This window comes from Zerene cesonia, chromosome Z (assembly GCF_012273895.1).
Source record: "Zerene cesonia ecotype Mississippi chromosome Z, Zerene_cesonia_1.1, whole genome shotgun sequence".
Classification (NCBI taxonomy): Eukaryota; Metazoa; Arthropoda; class Insecta; order Lepidoptera; family Pieridae; genus Zerene; species Zerene cesonia.
Window position 1 is genome coordinate 8731185 of NC_052122.1, and position 16253 is coordinate 8747437.

Consider the following 16253-nt stretch of genomic DNA (forward strand, 5'->3'; position numbering starts at 1 on the left):
CAATATCCGATGCAAACCCTTACCTAAGAACAATTTCACAATACAATTCATATGAGTATAAACAAGGTAATAGCAGTAACAATTTTCCGTCTAATTGAACGAATTAAATTGAGCATTCAATTTGACTCCGCGCAGTTAATAGCGATTATGCGATTCAGAAGCAAACGCAAACAAACCCGTAGGATTGGACTAGCATTCCAGGGACCAATGATGCATTAAATTTCACACGACTCCAATTGCGTGTTACGTTTTGATAAGTTTTTACTACACTGAGTTCTGAATCGAGTACACTTTACTGTTATGTGACTAGAACAACATATATAAAAAGCTATATACTATATAGTTCGACCTAATCCAACCCTTTTAATCCGATGTGGAAATAGCCCGAAGTAATTATTAAATTCATTTACAATATAAAGTGAATTTTGTAGAACTAACAATTTTATAACCTATATTATTGAATAGTGTTTTGTACTTGGTTTGCAATGACATTACCCTTTATTATTATTACGGTAAGCATCGGAGCTTATCGTTCGACTTGGATGATTCAATTGATAAGTCGAAAAAAATTATAAGAAATTTTTAAGGGATTCTCTTGAACGATGGTCTATAGTTGAACGTTGATAGTTGAACATGGCATTTTGAAACAATAATTTTAAAAGTATCTAAATAGGTGATCGCAATAACCGCTGCGAGTAACCATTTTATGAAATTTTAACACGTTCCAAAAGATAAATAAAATATATAACGTTGATTCCATAAATGCTGGCTATGATATGTCAGACGTCCATAAAAGGTTTCTATTCTTAACAAAAAATATGTCCATTTACTTTGAGTGACGAAGTCCAACTGAAATATTAATGGTAAAACACCTCGTCGCTACTTTTTATAATTAAACGAACATGTATTGAATTATTTATACAAAATAGCGTATCTTCTTAGCTGTATGAAAAATGTATTACTTGCTACTTAAGATGGCACAATGATACGTGTATGAAAATACCTTCTCTCGTCTCGTGGAAAAAAATTAACAGCACCTAGTTGTAAATAAAAGCTTTATTTAAACAACAAAAAACACAACGCTGCATAAATTTAACACAAAAGGTGAAAATTTGGGTTAATTACTCTTTATTATACCTAATAAAAAGGTTTCAACAATATTACGCTCATCTTTCGCATAGTTTTTGAACCTTGCAGATGTATTAAAACAAATTAAATTTTCATATAATGCGCTGTTTATAAAAGGAACGTTTTAATGTCCTTATGGAGTTAATTTAAACATGTATTTTTATTATTTTACTAACAAGGTAATAGGGCACAGGTGTGGTAATAATATTATAATTTTATACTACACGATCACGCTACGATATCGCAATAACAACGTAGATACGTAAGGACGACATTAAAGGGGATTTCGCAAACGCACTCTGCGTAAAGTGAGTCCATTTATTTGGAAATCCGGTGGGAGGTCACAAAAGTCCACAATAAAAGCCGGGTCCGGTAGCACAGTTTAATTGAGTCCTCCGACCTCATAATCCGGCATTCCCGCCCCTCCCGCTAAATGTTATTTATAAACCAAACTCAGAGCAGCCGCCGGCCAGTAGGTACCTTACTAACAAATAAATTTTAGCCTATTTCATTCCATGGGTCGCCCATTACACCGTGTAACGAATACGCTATAATCAATTAGAAGTTATTGACTTGAATATGTTTTGCTGTAGTAAAAGAAATTACTTACAAGCTATTTTTTTCAAATTTGAACGAGCAGGTAATTAATAAATGTAACTTATTTACGTTAGCTAGCAATTAAACTGTGAATTGATCTTGTTCTTGACCATTTCCTATTTTTTATACATGTAGTATTATTTATACGCAGTTTTTGATACATATATTTATGAGATGCATGAACCATTGTCAACCAATCGAATATTACTTATTTAAAATTAGTGTTAAAGAAGCTTTATTTTGAGTAGTTAATACAGTTAAAATATTATTTCATAAAAAATAGTATATGCCTTATGAAACTTACTAATTTTGCATCTAAACAACACTGTTTTAATTGATTAAAATTGCCACATTTAACAATCAACAATTAAAAATCAACTCCTAAATTTAAATTTTCCGTAAAAATTAAATGCGTTACGCGTTACATTGTCTTTTTTATTCGTTAACGTCACTAATTATTCATAGTGCGATTATAAGCTGTTTAGTGAAGTTGTCGATTATAATTTAAGATGGAACATGCTTCTCAAATTGCTGTGTTTCGCCTGATTGCGTTTCGTTTAGATTGTGTTCGTCGCGATCGATTACTCGACGCTTTTCCATTTTACTAGTTCGATATGAATGACGTACACGGTTATTCGCAGGTACAGATCCAAGTAAGTCCACATTTTCTTTGTTAAATGTTATAATATTCCACCAATGTTTTAATTCATCAAGTTTCACGTTTCCATTACCTTTAATTTAATTATGATTGTTAATAGTTAACTCGGATACATAAAGCGTTGATCTTCAACCTCTGTAAATTCAATTCGAGTGGGCGACACACGTCAAACAATCACGCTGAGTGGTTCGCACGTTTCGCTGTTTCCATAAATGAAGTATTGAGTATTAACTATTGGGAATTTGGCAATTAGTATTATCGATGCAATACGCCTGACGATAATTGAATGGAATCGCGTTAAATAACCATTAATTGCTGTTTCGGACGCGATTGATATTTATCAACGCGCGATCGGCACCCGGGGCGACGGCGCGTTGCATGCATTGCTAATGTTGTTTGTCGCGTGTCGGTGTGATGGCGGTCGTGTCGCGCGTCATTCACGCACTATAGTCGTGACCATAATGTATCACGGATTTGTTTTGACCTTTTCGGTGTGAGATGTATTCTGTTAGATGGTCGAAATATTGCAGAAAATCAGTGAAACAGCGCGTCAAGGTGTAGCTAGCTACATATAGTAAGGTAACATAAAGAATGTAAACAAACTAATGGTTGAACGAAATGTACCTAAATTCTGTACCTGTACTACGAAACACGCGACGATCGGGGTAGTCGCGCCACGGACGATTTTGACAGAAATATTGCAAACGAAATATTCTGACAGAATACTATCGCGGTGTCTCTGATAACGGTGAGATTGTTAACTTTTTTATTTTTTCTCATTGGTACCACTATGAATATATATTATACATACAAATAGTTATTTAAATTTAATAAAACGCTATTAAATCGAAGGATTTGAATGATCGTATTAACTGAACGGAACTTGTGGTGGCTCAGTGGTGAGGACCTCGGACATAAAATCGACAGGTCGGGGTTCGAGACCAGGCGAGCGTGCAGCAAATAAATTGTATTTTCAATTTATCTGCACATTTGAAATATTACCACTGCTAAAAACGGTGAAGGAAAACATCGTGAGGAAACCGGCATGTCCGAGAAGCAAAAAGTTCGACGACATGTGACATCTGCCAACCCGCACTTGGTCAGCGTGGTGGATTATGGCCTGAACCCTCATGGGAGACCTGTGTCCCAGCAGTGGGAACATACATGGGCTGATGATGATGATTAACTGAACGAAACTTAAACAGCTCTATGTATTCCTATATGCCTTATAATATCATGAAACGTCTAGGTTCTATTATATAAGTATACATATTATATCTAGCTTTTCATTGTCTGAACTAAACCTTCATATTTTAAGATAATATAATGTTAAAGATTAATACAAATTGATTGACAGATTGGTCAATATTTTTATTTTTATTTTGGTTAAATTATGTCCCCCTCAAATTCCATGTTCAATAATCATGACCCTATAATTTAAATATAAATATAGATTTAAACGTTCATTGATAACTGACCACAATAAGTAGATACATTTGATCGTAACATTACACACACATTAGGATTTCACGCAGCCTCTTCATATACATTATATTTAAATTTCATGCCATATTTCACTTTAATACACTTTAAGAATCACGCCAAGTATCCAGAGGCGGTATGCCAAGTAAACTGTGACGCCTCAAGGAATATGTTTAAGGCCTCAATTCTTGAACTAATTGGCATTCGGATGCAATAAAAAATTATTAAAGCTTCGGCACTTTATATACAAATATTAATCATATGGTATGCTAAGATACACATAATATATATGTGTTCTAGTACTACTGTATAAATACATTTTTATTCTTTCTTTTTGTGCGTAAATACTGTTTAAGTGTGATACCCCTCAATTTTTGACAACAAATAATTAAAGATAGGATGCTGATAATCGTAGGAAAACAAATAGAATACTACAAAAATGGAAGGAAACATAATTTAAGGGTGTTTAAAGGTCAGAAAGTGGAAGGGAGAAGGAGTGGAAGTTTCTTCTGTTTCCGGCAAAACATGGAAAAAAGAAAAAAACTATTTGTTTCTTGCACGCTCGTCTCGAACCCCCGTCATTTCGTTTGAAGTCCAAGATCCTAACCACAAAAAATGTAAGAAATACTACAATTTCTGAAAAATTACCTACACCAAGGGTAAAACAAAACTTTGTACTCGTTTGTCTTCGATCTCGGTTGCTTTATAATGTATTATTTTTTATAACATATCTTAATTCCAATAAAGCCAAATAAAAAAGTGCATCTCATCTTTATATCACGTAAGAATAAGTATTCATAATTGACATTAAAGAGCATAATCGTAAGTCTTCGTGAAACGTTAGCTACTGTTGATGGCTGCTTACCGAAATTACATGGATCTCACCTGGAGGGCATCAGATATCCATCTTCAACGCAGTCATCGTGACGTACTAATTCGACATTATGAGGCTATGTTACTCTAAGTATTATTTTAATAAAGAGTATCGGATTTATAAATATCGAATTGTAAACAATGGCTGCGTTATATGTTTGATGTGTCTGTGTGAGTGTGTGTATGAATGGTGAGTGTTTGTGTCTGGGGCATCGTAGGTCACGAATGGATGAACCGATTTTGATTTTTTCTTATTTGAAATAGTTATAGTCACCAAAACTAAATGGGAGCATTAAATATTTATTTAGAATTCCTCAATACGGGAATCAAATAAATAGTCTAGACTCAATTATACAGTTATATATATTTCAAATCCAAGAAAGTGTGGATTAAAACATGGGGTGGGGTATCTTTTATCATTTAAAATTAACATGTTAAATCGAATATGGATTAGTTATGCGAATTATTATATTTTTTTTGATTCCGTTCGTTCGTTTCCAAGTAGACATTCACAATTAAAAATAATTTAATATTCATGAACATTTTAATAAATTCCCCATTGTGTAGGTGCACCGCAATGGAGTGAGCATGAGTTTTTTTGCGCTCTAACAATCGTACGAACATGTTTCATTCATATCTTCCCACAAGCCAAATCTTCTCCACGGCAGTATAATTTTCCGACGAAAGTAGTAATTTTTAGGCGTCATTTTGTGGGTAGTTGGTGCACGCATGAAACCCTGTACTGAAGCAAACTCCCGTTCGTCAAGCGGCGTACAATAAAAAAACAAACTGATACAGGCCAATCATTATAATGATTGGTTATCGATTTGAATGGCGTGTTTAAAAGGACCTACGTTTAGAGAGTTCGATTACACAGTTGCCGACGGCTATTCCTAATCTACGGCAACTCACGATATTTTTATCTTACTCTTATAATTTTCGGAAATTCATATAATAACGTTTGATAACAATCTAATTATTATAACGTCCTATTTAACATATCCCGTTTGTCGACAAACCGGGACAAAATTGTAGTGGAGATAATGTGTTCGCTAATATAATGGTTTATTATATTTATAATTACGAGCATCTCTATACCTTTCAACTTAGCTTTAAACTTTAGTAGTTTTTTATGCCTACTGTAAAACAGTGCCTATATAATACAGAAGGCAGCCTGTAATTAAATTAAAATAATCTGAAACGGTTGTTTTTTTAATCCAGTTGGTTAATTAAGCTTCGTGAATTCGTGGTTTGGATTTATATTCCAATTAAAGTTCGCTAATATAATTTAATGTAGTATGCACAGTACTTTTTTGCATATAAAATTGCTATTCGTGGTGTTATTGGTTGGTTTTGTAATTGCATTTTTTCCATTTTAATTTTATTCTAACCATAACTTATAATAACTCTATAGCCTTAGGAACTGAACAATGCTCTTACTACTAAAGTTATGCATATATGTAACTTACCCGTCATTTTAAAACTTAGGCATAGTTTTTCACACAAAAATAATTTTTCATGTGGTAATCAATACAGCATATAAACATATCCTTTTGAGGGTATGCTTTACAAAGCATATTTTTATATTAAAAATACATACCGCCAAAACGCGCCGCATTAGGGGAGGGTACGCCGTTAAAAATGCAAGACAAGCAAAACTACACTGAAAATTGCTTGATATTTTATTTAAAACCGATGGTCAGCTTTCAGTCGTGCAGTGGACGGGCGAATCTCATCAAATATTGACGGATCGAAGGCCTTTACCAGCCTGTCCATTGGCTGACGACGTCACTAGACGCATTTGTAATATACCTATACCACGCCCAGACATAATTACGAAGTTTTGATGCGGAGGTAGCTATTTGACTAGACGGAAATTGATGAGTTCGTAATTACTAGTCTGAGTAGTGTTAATTATTTAATAGACCTTAAATGTATTGTGTATTATGTTGTGGCAGGCGTGTTATGTAAAGATTAATTTCCGCTCGTCGCGAAAAGCTTATGAATAGTTATTTATTCCTAATCTACATTGACATACGAGTACTACGAAACTCGTGTTTTTATCTAATTAATTTTCAAATCATTAGCATTTTCATAAAATATTTATATTTGGTATACCTACTAGAATAAATAGATTCCTGAGATTTCTGAATTCATTGCTTTTTTATTTTTATGTATTGGGTGCCAAAGTCTCATACTGTTTTTTTTAAACAGATTTTATATAGAATAAAACCCATCCACTTTAAATTAGCGATTATGCATCTAATACCATTATAATTAAGCTAAAATTTCAATGAATATATTAGAAAATTATCGCTATCATATTTTGTATAGTGTATACCCATGATATCATTAGTATCAATAACAATCAATCAACTTATTCACATTTGCATGGGAGTCAAAAGCTCACTGCGCCCTCTGGAGATCAGTCTGAGCTTATACAACAACAACAAACAGACAATGACAAAACAATCCTGCCTCCTACGAGTATTGTAAATTTGAAAATCTCTGTGAATATCTCTAATGCCCCGTTACGGACGAAAGAATAGATGTGTTGAAGTTTTATATGGGAGCAAATAAAAAGCAAATAAGGAACTGGAAATATAGACTGCTTAATTCGAGTATTAAACAACTAAAAGTGAATTCCCTTGTCCCCCTGTGGGGCACGTGCATTATCTACATCTGATTTACTGATCTATATATTCATGAAGTATCTAAGTGACAAACTCTAAGTAAATAAGCGTACACGAGATAAAGCTTGTGTTTTTAAAATAATGAGAGTTCATATCAATGATGATTAGGTACTATGAATAAAAAGGTCACCTAGGTGTCTTTTAGAAAATCAGCGCGTCAACGGAACATCGGAAAGTTTTAATGAACTATTTCTTCGACTTTAGTATACATAATGAGTTTGTGTACATTCTGTACTTACACAGAAACCTGATAACATATAAACAAATACAAATGTATGTACGTGTTAGGTGACATCAATTAATATCGTACTTTTTATAAATTACCACTTGTTACATTAAAAGCTGCAATAAAACTAATCAACATATCATTAATATAAATGACTTGTTAATAACATAACACCTTCAAATGGTGATAAATTATTCTAATTCTTATCAGATCGCAAAGTTAGGTGACTGATGGGTGCTAACTGCCAACACATCCTGCATAGTGTTTTTTTTCAAGTTTGTTTTCTTTGTTATTCAATTTATAAAGGTAAACGTCACGTGATGCGTTGATATGGTGAGATCTTGGTAAGTGGAGGATCCCAGTAGTATGTACTGACAGCGTTATAGCAATGACGATTTTTCTTCAATAGCTTCTCTTGACCGACGAATATCATCGATCCGCTTACAAATTAGAGGAAATCGTCATATCAAAACCCGAGAATCATTCATAAAAAAATAACATAGAAACCAGACCGGTTGAAACATAATGTAAGGGCGTGCCATGTATCGCGTAGTAATCGTTTAATAACAATCGTTAGTAATATTACCAACTATGATAATATTATTTTTACCCCCTAGATTTCTCACAAAAACTCGCCTTTAAATCGTAATTACCTACCAATTAAAGAATCCGTGATATTTCAAAACTCTTTTATTTTTATAAAATTACATACAAATTCATATTTTTATTCAATAAATTTAATTTTCTTTTAAAAGTACTTATGACGTACAAGATAACAGAAACAATCGCTAATTGTATCATAAAAATATACATGTAATATAATATATCTACGCATGTATCTTAAATATCAATAAATGTTTTCTCTATCAGTTGCATTAGCACTTTTAACGTATATATTAATAAAAAATTATAAGACATGGGAAGTCTATTATGGATGGCATTATCAGATAGTGTGATAACATCGCTGTGTGTCCTTGCTCGAACTAGATTTAAAGTTTATCTATCTTACAAGATCTTTGACATTTCCTAATCACCCGATTATTATTCCTATATCACTTTATGTTCATTTTAAAATGACACTCTCGCTTGTATCACGTTATATAAAAAGATTTTTATTTTTATGGTTCTGTACCTATATTTACGTCTTTCAAACTTTTGAGATAGGGTTTGAATGGGGAAGAGGATTTTTAATAAATATTTAAATACAGTACAATCACGAGTTGTGTTTCATATTAAGCCATTTTAAAGTTGAGGTATATTCGCAGCAAGTGTGAGGATACAATTTTAAAAATATGAATAGAATATTAGCATTATGTTTAATCACTAAATTAACATAAAAACGTACTCGTCTATTTCACTAAATATGTTTAGGAGCCGAGCATTGATTGTATAAGATTGAACGTTAAAAAAACATTAATTAAATACTTACTTATACCAGAATTATATCTTCAGGATACTCTTTACAAATTTAATTTTAATAAAATTCGTGCGTATAAAAACTAAAGAGCAATATACTTATTGAGAAAGCAACTGATATTTTCAAGACATAAAAATGATGACAATAGTAAACAAAAACAGTAGTAAGTAGCCTCACAGCAACGAAGCTTCAAAGCAACTTAATAACAAATAAATCCATTCAGATTATCACACGTACCCTACATATTGTTTTCCACCCCATAATATCCCATATACGCCCATAAAACATTAATTCACTCCCCTCTCTTTGCTGAACACTTTCCATTTGACAGATTGGTCTAAATAACTGAAGCTTTTTTTATTTAATTTAAGAGTAATAGAGATTGTAGGAGTCTGCCAGTGTTTGCTCTGTCCTCTTGCAGTAGTTTTTATTGAAAATTGTGTTTACCGAGTCACCCTATTCAGTTATAACTGATATTGCTCCGCTTTGATTTGATCGTTCTTAGATATTATAGTTGTTTATCGGAGAAATTGAAATGGGGAGTTGTTTATAACTTTTTACGGTATCATTTTTTGATTATTGTCCGTTTCTATATATAGGTATATATATAGGCTGACCCGGTAAACGCTATTCTATATAACTTTTATCATTTGGGGGTATCAAAAATAGGTGTTGCTCGATTCTCAGACCTACCCGATATGCACACAAAATTTTAGGAGAATCGGTCCAGCCGTTTCGGAGAAGTATGGTTAACAAACATTGTGACATGAGAATTTATATATATATAGAGATATTCAGTGGTAAGATCTATATAGAAATAGAGAGTGGCCCATTAACCAAATATTGCCAACGTCTTATAAATGTGAATAGATGAGCATTATTTTTTAAGATATTTACGTCACGCACAGTTTTTTTTAAGATTTAAGTATGATAAGATCTTTATCAAAGAATCTACGAGAATAACACAAATCTTTTGCATCTTGTTTTCAAGGAGGACTTGTGCCTGTCTGTGTAACCCTCATAAATATATAGTGTTTTTAAATTATGCAAGGGACTTGGTAAACACTAAATTTTAAGAGGATCCTGCGGCTCGATCTATGCTAGTTATAGCTCGGTGGTTAACCAGCTAAAGAATATAATATACCTAGTAGTGTGTTTTTATTGTTTTGATGTATTTTTATCATTATTTCAAGATGCAAATAACTTTCTGCACTGCTTCTCTACGTAAACAATAGTATGAAATATGTTCCTTCTATATCACATATACTAAACATTCCCAGTCAGATATTAAAAGTAAAATGAAATGTAGAACCTAGTAATTAAGTTTCTAGAAATTTCTATAATTTTTCTCCCTCACACGTTCTGAGTTTGATAAAATAATTATAAATAGCTATTGTGTATACATTCTGCAGACGTGAGTCTTAGCCTCTTAGTACTGCCTTAAAAAGGATGATAATTGATTTTCTTTTTTTATATTGGTATTTCATGACTAACAGGAGTTCAGTGAAGCAAACAAAGGTGCAAAGAAACAGTATATTAAGTTGAAAAATAGCACTTGTTGTTTGATTATCCCTTAAACAAACACACTGCAGACGTTTAAAATCATTCTATTTTCTGCGGCAAAATGTCAATATTCGATACGATTGGTTGATATCTACGTATAAGTACATAGAAAATACAACTAATGACACCGTAAACTATACTTCTAACCTATTATTAGACATTCTATATAGCAGCGTATATATAATAATAGGCTCATTTATAACGATAAAACCTTTCAAATACACACCTTATACACACGTAATAGAGTTTATATTGTCGTGTAGGGGTGGTCTTTTTATAACGTATTATCAGTGGTTGAATGACAACGGAATCAGAAATATCTAAATATCAGTGCACAAGCCGTGATAACGTGGTGTGTTGTTTGGTACTACTAATTACTTGTGTGCACGCCATCGATAGTTGCAAAGGGTGTTTACCTCGTGACGCAATTATCGACGATGTTCCATATGATATAAGGTCTATATTATAGGTATATAGATAGCTTTTTCTATATCGATAATTTCGTTAGGTGTTTAGTTGAATCGATTTTATAGGGTGAAGCGTTTTGTATTATATAGCATCACGACCTGGCAGAGCTTTGATATTTGCTTTGCAATATCATGGGAGTAGTGGGAGAGATAATCGAAATTTATAAAATATATAAAGTCTCATGGCCCAAATCAAACTTAAGCCTCAGGGTGTTATATCGGCATGCATATGGGACACGCATGAAGGTAGGTATTATAGAGAAAGTGTCACTAATAAGAACAATATCAGAACTGCTTTTAAAACCACCAAATTTCCATTTCAATCCAATTAATAATTAGAAATCGATGATTCAATGGTCAGGCGAAACATAATACATATATTTTTTATAATTTCTAAAATCTTATCATATCATTAGCGGTAACAAGCCGGCGACAGCGGCTGTGCTTAAATTAAGAATAGCCTGAACCTATTTAATTATCCCTTAATTTTTAAATTAATTGCAGGATACAGTACAACACTTACTAGACGCCGTGCTGACATATTAATGTAATTATAATAATCGGCAGAGACTAATAAAGCATGTCGCTATAAACATTGCTGTTCACTAAACTGTGTTAAATATAATGATTCCAAATAAAATTGTACTTATTGATGGTCTTTGGTAGAGGTTCACCTATATTATACATTAACATACCGTCATTAAAAGAATCATAACCATGACGCCACAGCTGACCATAAAAACAATTAATAATTAATTAATACATCACATGATTTGCCAACTGGTATTGGTAATCAAACAGAACTAACATTAATCCTCATTTTTTTAAAAGCAGCTAAAGCATTTGTAGATGCCTGGCCTCTGCAAGTGTTTATAGGCAGCAGTAGCCGCTCACCATGCAGCGACCCACCAGTACAGTTGCCGCTAATACCCACTTGCATAAAAAAATTGCCGAAATAATTTATTTAAGCTTTATAGCTAGCGGGGATGAAAAGCTAGTGCTTTAAAATAGCCTGCTAGCAGGTTTATCTATACTGAATGATATCATACAAACATGGCATCGTCGCAATTGGAGTTGTTAGGTGGCAGTCTTATCCCGATCGAGTGGCGAGCCTAGTGTCCAATTATTGTGCTGTACAACTGATATTTAGCTCTGAACGGTTAATTGATATTGCAGTAATTCTATTGCTATAAATGTTTAAGGTAGTTTTCTTGAGTTGATCGAAAACTGAATGAATTGCAATGATAATGGATACATATAGTAGCGAAAAAGTTAAAAACCAGATAAATCCATCGTGAGTTACATCTTATTGACTATTTTTAAGAGGATATTATTCAGATTCCGGTGTTGAGAACTTATCGTCTCGCCGCAATCTATAGTTAATTGACAGTCGTAAATTGGAAAAGGATGAATTCTTAAAAATTACTTCCTCTGCAGATTAACTACAGAGGAGTCTTAACAGCATTGAAATTTCTATTAGAAGTTTTTCTCAGTTATCACTTTTGCATAATACTTTAAGCTTCATTGAAGATGAGTTAGATTAAACTCACTAATAGATAAATCCATAGTTAACGTCACTCTTGAACTTATTTTGACAAGAAACCCAGATATAAAAATGATATTCCATTCAAATTAAAACTTCATCCACACCCTTATCTTACGTGATAATCGATAATAGTAATAAAGTTTAAGTTCAAAGCCATGTAGATAGAACATCTAAATCTTGCTGTGAAAAATGTATTCAGTCATAGAAATACTTAATTATTTTATGTCAACCTATCCGCATATGATTATAGCTTTAATCGCTATATTTATAAAGGTGAATATCGCAGTAACCTATTAATAGTATTCCAATAAAGGAGTCACGCATGAGGGTAATTAAAATTATTCTAATCATATGTAAACCATTACATCATCAACCAAATCGTAATAGAACACGGTACGTTAAGACCCGTTCATCCATAATGTAGTATATTAAACAATAATCTTCAAATACGTCTCACTTTGTTTAAAGAAAACATCGGCCTACAAACGGAGCATTAGTGGTTCAAGTGTGTACATACTTTACTTGTGCTATTATTTCAACTCTACCCCAATATTTGACCAAATCTTTGGACGTCCTTTCGACCTCTCCACTCCCTTTAATCTTTTACCGCCAAAAGTTTAAGTATATATGTTAAATAAACATGTTTTTATTTGTCGTATTGGGTTGGAGGATGCGGAGGGCACTTTGGAATATGATTGCAGTCCACAAATATTGCGTTTTGTAATTGAACTGTTTTAACGGGCTTAGATTTTAGAGTGCAATTACTAATTAATTTAATGGAGTTTGTATTGTATTTGATACGCTTACTTGAAACTTTTTGGTATCTATTGTTTCAAAGTCAAAACTGCATAATTGCCATTATATTAATAAGGATAATTAAAGTTTTATCGGTAGCGAGGCTGTTATCGAAATGCGTGATATCTATCTAAATCCATCCATAAATCTCAATTAATTTAAAACCGTTAATTATAGCATCAGCTCATTTAAAATATCACAATAAATTAATGAAAGACGTGGGTCGATTTTTAAAACATCTTTATCACTAATCTAACATCTAAGTACCTATTGGGTCAGAATTGGGTGTTGATATCATAACGAATTGTCCAACTTTGTTAGATTTCAACTAATTAATTATTTTATATTCTTTTTGTATTCCAATCTTCGTATGTATCAATTAATAATTCTACATTGCACAAGATATGTTTTTACTAAATTGGTGTTCTAAAAGATAAGAGATAATGAACATTAAGGAAAATGATTGACATTATAAAATATTAATCTATTTTATTTACACAGTCCTTAGAAGTTAACAAATACCAAACATCTTTGTTTTATACTTACAATTCCTTTTAAAAAGATTTTGTGAGCCGAGAGATTTCTTGGTGATAATTTCGGTACATTATGCAACAGAATAGTAATTGCAATTTACTGTGGCTCTTCTCCTTAATAGCCTTCTTAGTTAGTATGGGTAGGTAGTAGCAGAATTATTCCATCTGTGATTATGAAATCTTCGACTTGTGACGTCGACTAGTGAGGGTAGCAATAGACGTCAGCGTTCTGTATAAACGCCTTTGTTAGATAGGAATCATGTCCTGTTAATAAGTTTTTCATATGTAATGTTAATTAAATTCTAGAGTGACATATTGAATATAGCATGAATAATCCTACTATCCTACTTCCTAATCCTACTGCACATTACGCAAAAACTACTGAACTGATTGCAATGAAATTTGGTACGTAGATAGCTTAGATTCCAGTTGTCCAATGAAACCGCGGGGCACAGCTAGTAAAAATAGGTTTACAATTTTATTAGCATTGGATATATCTTATTATCATTACTTTGAATCGGTGTAGTAAGTGGAAAATCATCGACAGCCAGTTTAAAGAATTATATTCTTCGTGTTCCAATTTACAATAACGCTAGTATTTAAAATGTTCCATTTCCAAGATATTTACAGCAAAAACATTTCACAATGTAGGTATTAAGATAAATTTTAATCGTTTACATTTAGATACGAATGATTAAGCGCAATAATTAAACATGTAATTTGTTTAAGCATTGAGTGTTGAATGACTTTCAACATATTATATGCATATAACTTGTTATTTAATACTACTAAACAATAATATGATAAATGAATCGATTTCTAATTGATAAAATTATATCCTTTATCATAAGGAAACATTTCATTTTTCATGTTATTTTTGCGATTTACACCATTACCGCGTGCTGTATTCGATCTCTGGAACATTCTCAAAAAACTATTTGTTTATAATGATGTCAATGGATACACAAACCAATTAACAAAACATTGTGACAACCACTGCACTTATTAAAGTACACTGTTGTTAAGCTCTGTTAAATTGACTCAATAATGCGAATGTATATTCGGCATACACTCGCGTGTAAAGAGAATATGACATACTGACGTTCGTACAATGTGGTTACATATTAGTTTTATTGTCAGATGAAAGTACAACAAAAACAATGATCAATAGGATTAATCGAATGCAATGCGGGAAATTGATACCATACAAGCACGAGGCTAAAGGCTTTATAAAATAAGCGTATAAAACAATACTATTTTATTGAGGGCATTAATAAATTTATATGGTAATGCCGCGAGCCAATTAAAAATTAACAAACCATCGGAACACTAAGAGTTAATTTGCTTGTTTTGTGAGATACTATTCGTTACATTTGAAACATTAATTTCAGTGTCACTGACTTAGTGCTAATTATTAGAACTTAATTCATTTATAAATATAAACACCTAGGTGTCAATAAAAATACTCAATGAACCTTTCTTTATTACAAATTAATAAGCGAAATCAGACATTTTAATCAATTACAAGGTATTATAATATTATGCAAATTAAGTTTTAATTAACAATATTTTACCGATCAAGATAAAACTTACGGACTTGAAATAAAGCATAAAAAGTTGATCCTGTTTACAAAAACGTCAAAAATTCCGACAATAATGTGATATTATTTTACTTGAATATCGCTCTTATATCATTAGCGTTAATAGTTAAAGTAGCGTAAACTCATTTGAATAAGTGGGCAGGTGTGTAACCGCAGACCTATCGAGATTATTGACATTGTATTTTTATTTTGTTTGCTATCGGTTTGATACCTTCAACTACAAAGGCTATGTTTAATTTATTTAATATTTTTTATAGTGTATTTTATTGTTAAAAAAATTTAAAGTAAAAAATGGATTAAAAATAAAATAAAGAGGAAAAAACAGACCTATTTACTATTTTTATGTATAATAGCCGATTTTCCAATCATTTCTTAAAACTTATCCGACCAATAAAGTAATATAACACAACAATATAAAAATGTCTCATGTAAAACTCTAAAACACGGGCAATTCCATACGATATTCCACTAATAGGTAGAACCTAACGAGTATTCAAATTCAGCTCTAAAAATTCGAATTTCCCAATCAATTCTTTCATACAAATTCTGCAAAACTAAAATAAAACCAACAACATAAATCCTATAATTTCAAGTCGAATACGTTCATATAATTTTGTGATATATCTAACGATGTCGATGAAACGAGAACTGGGCATAACAGCGACAATTATTTA

The 16253-nt window shown here is 32.1% G+C and overlaps 1 protein-coding gene across 2 annotated transcripts in view; it reads left to right on the top strand.

The window, feature by feature from the left end:
* LOC119835565 (homeobox protein araucan-like) overlaps positions 1-16253 on the top strand; it is an 85184-nt gene that overhangs the window by 41246 nt on the left and 27685 nt on the right. The window lies entirely within an intron of this gene.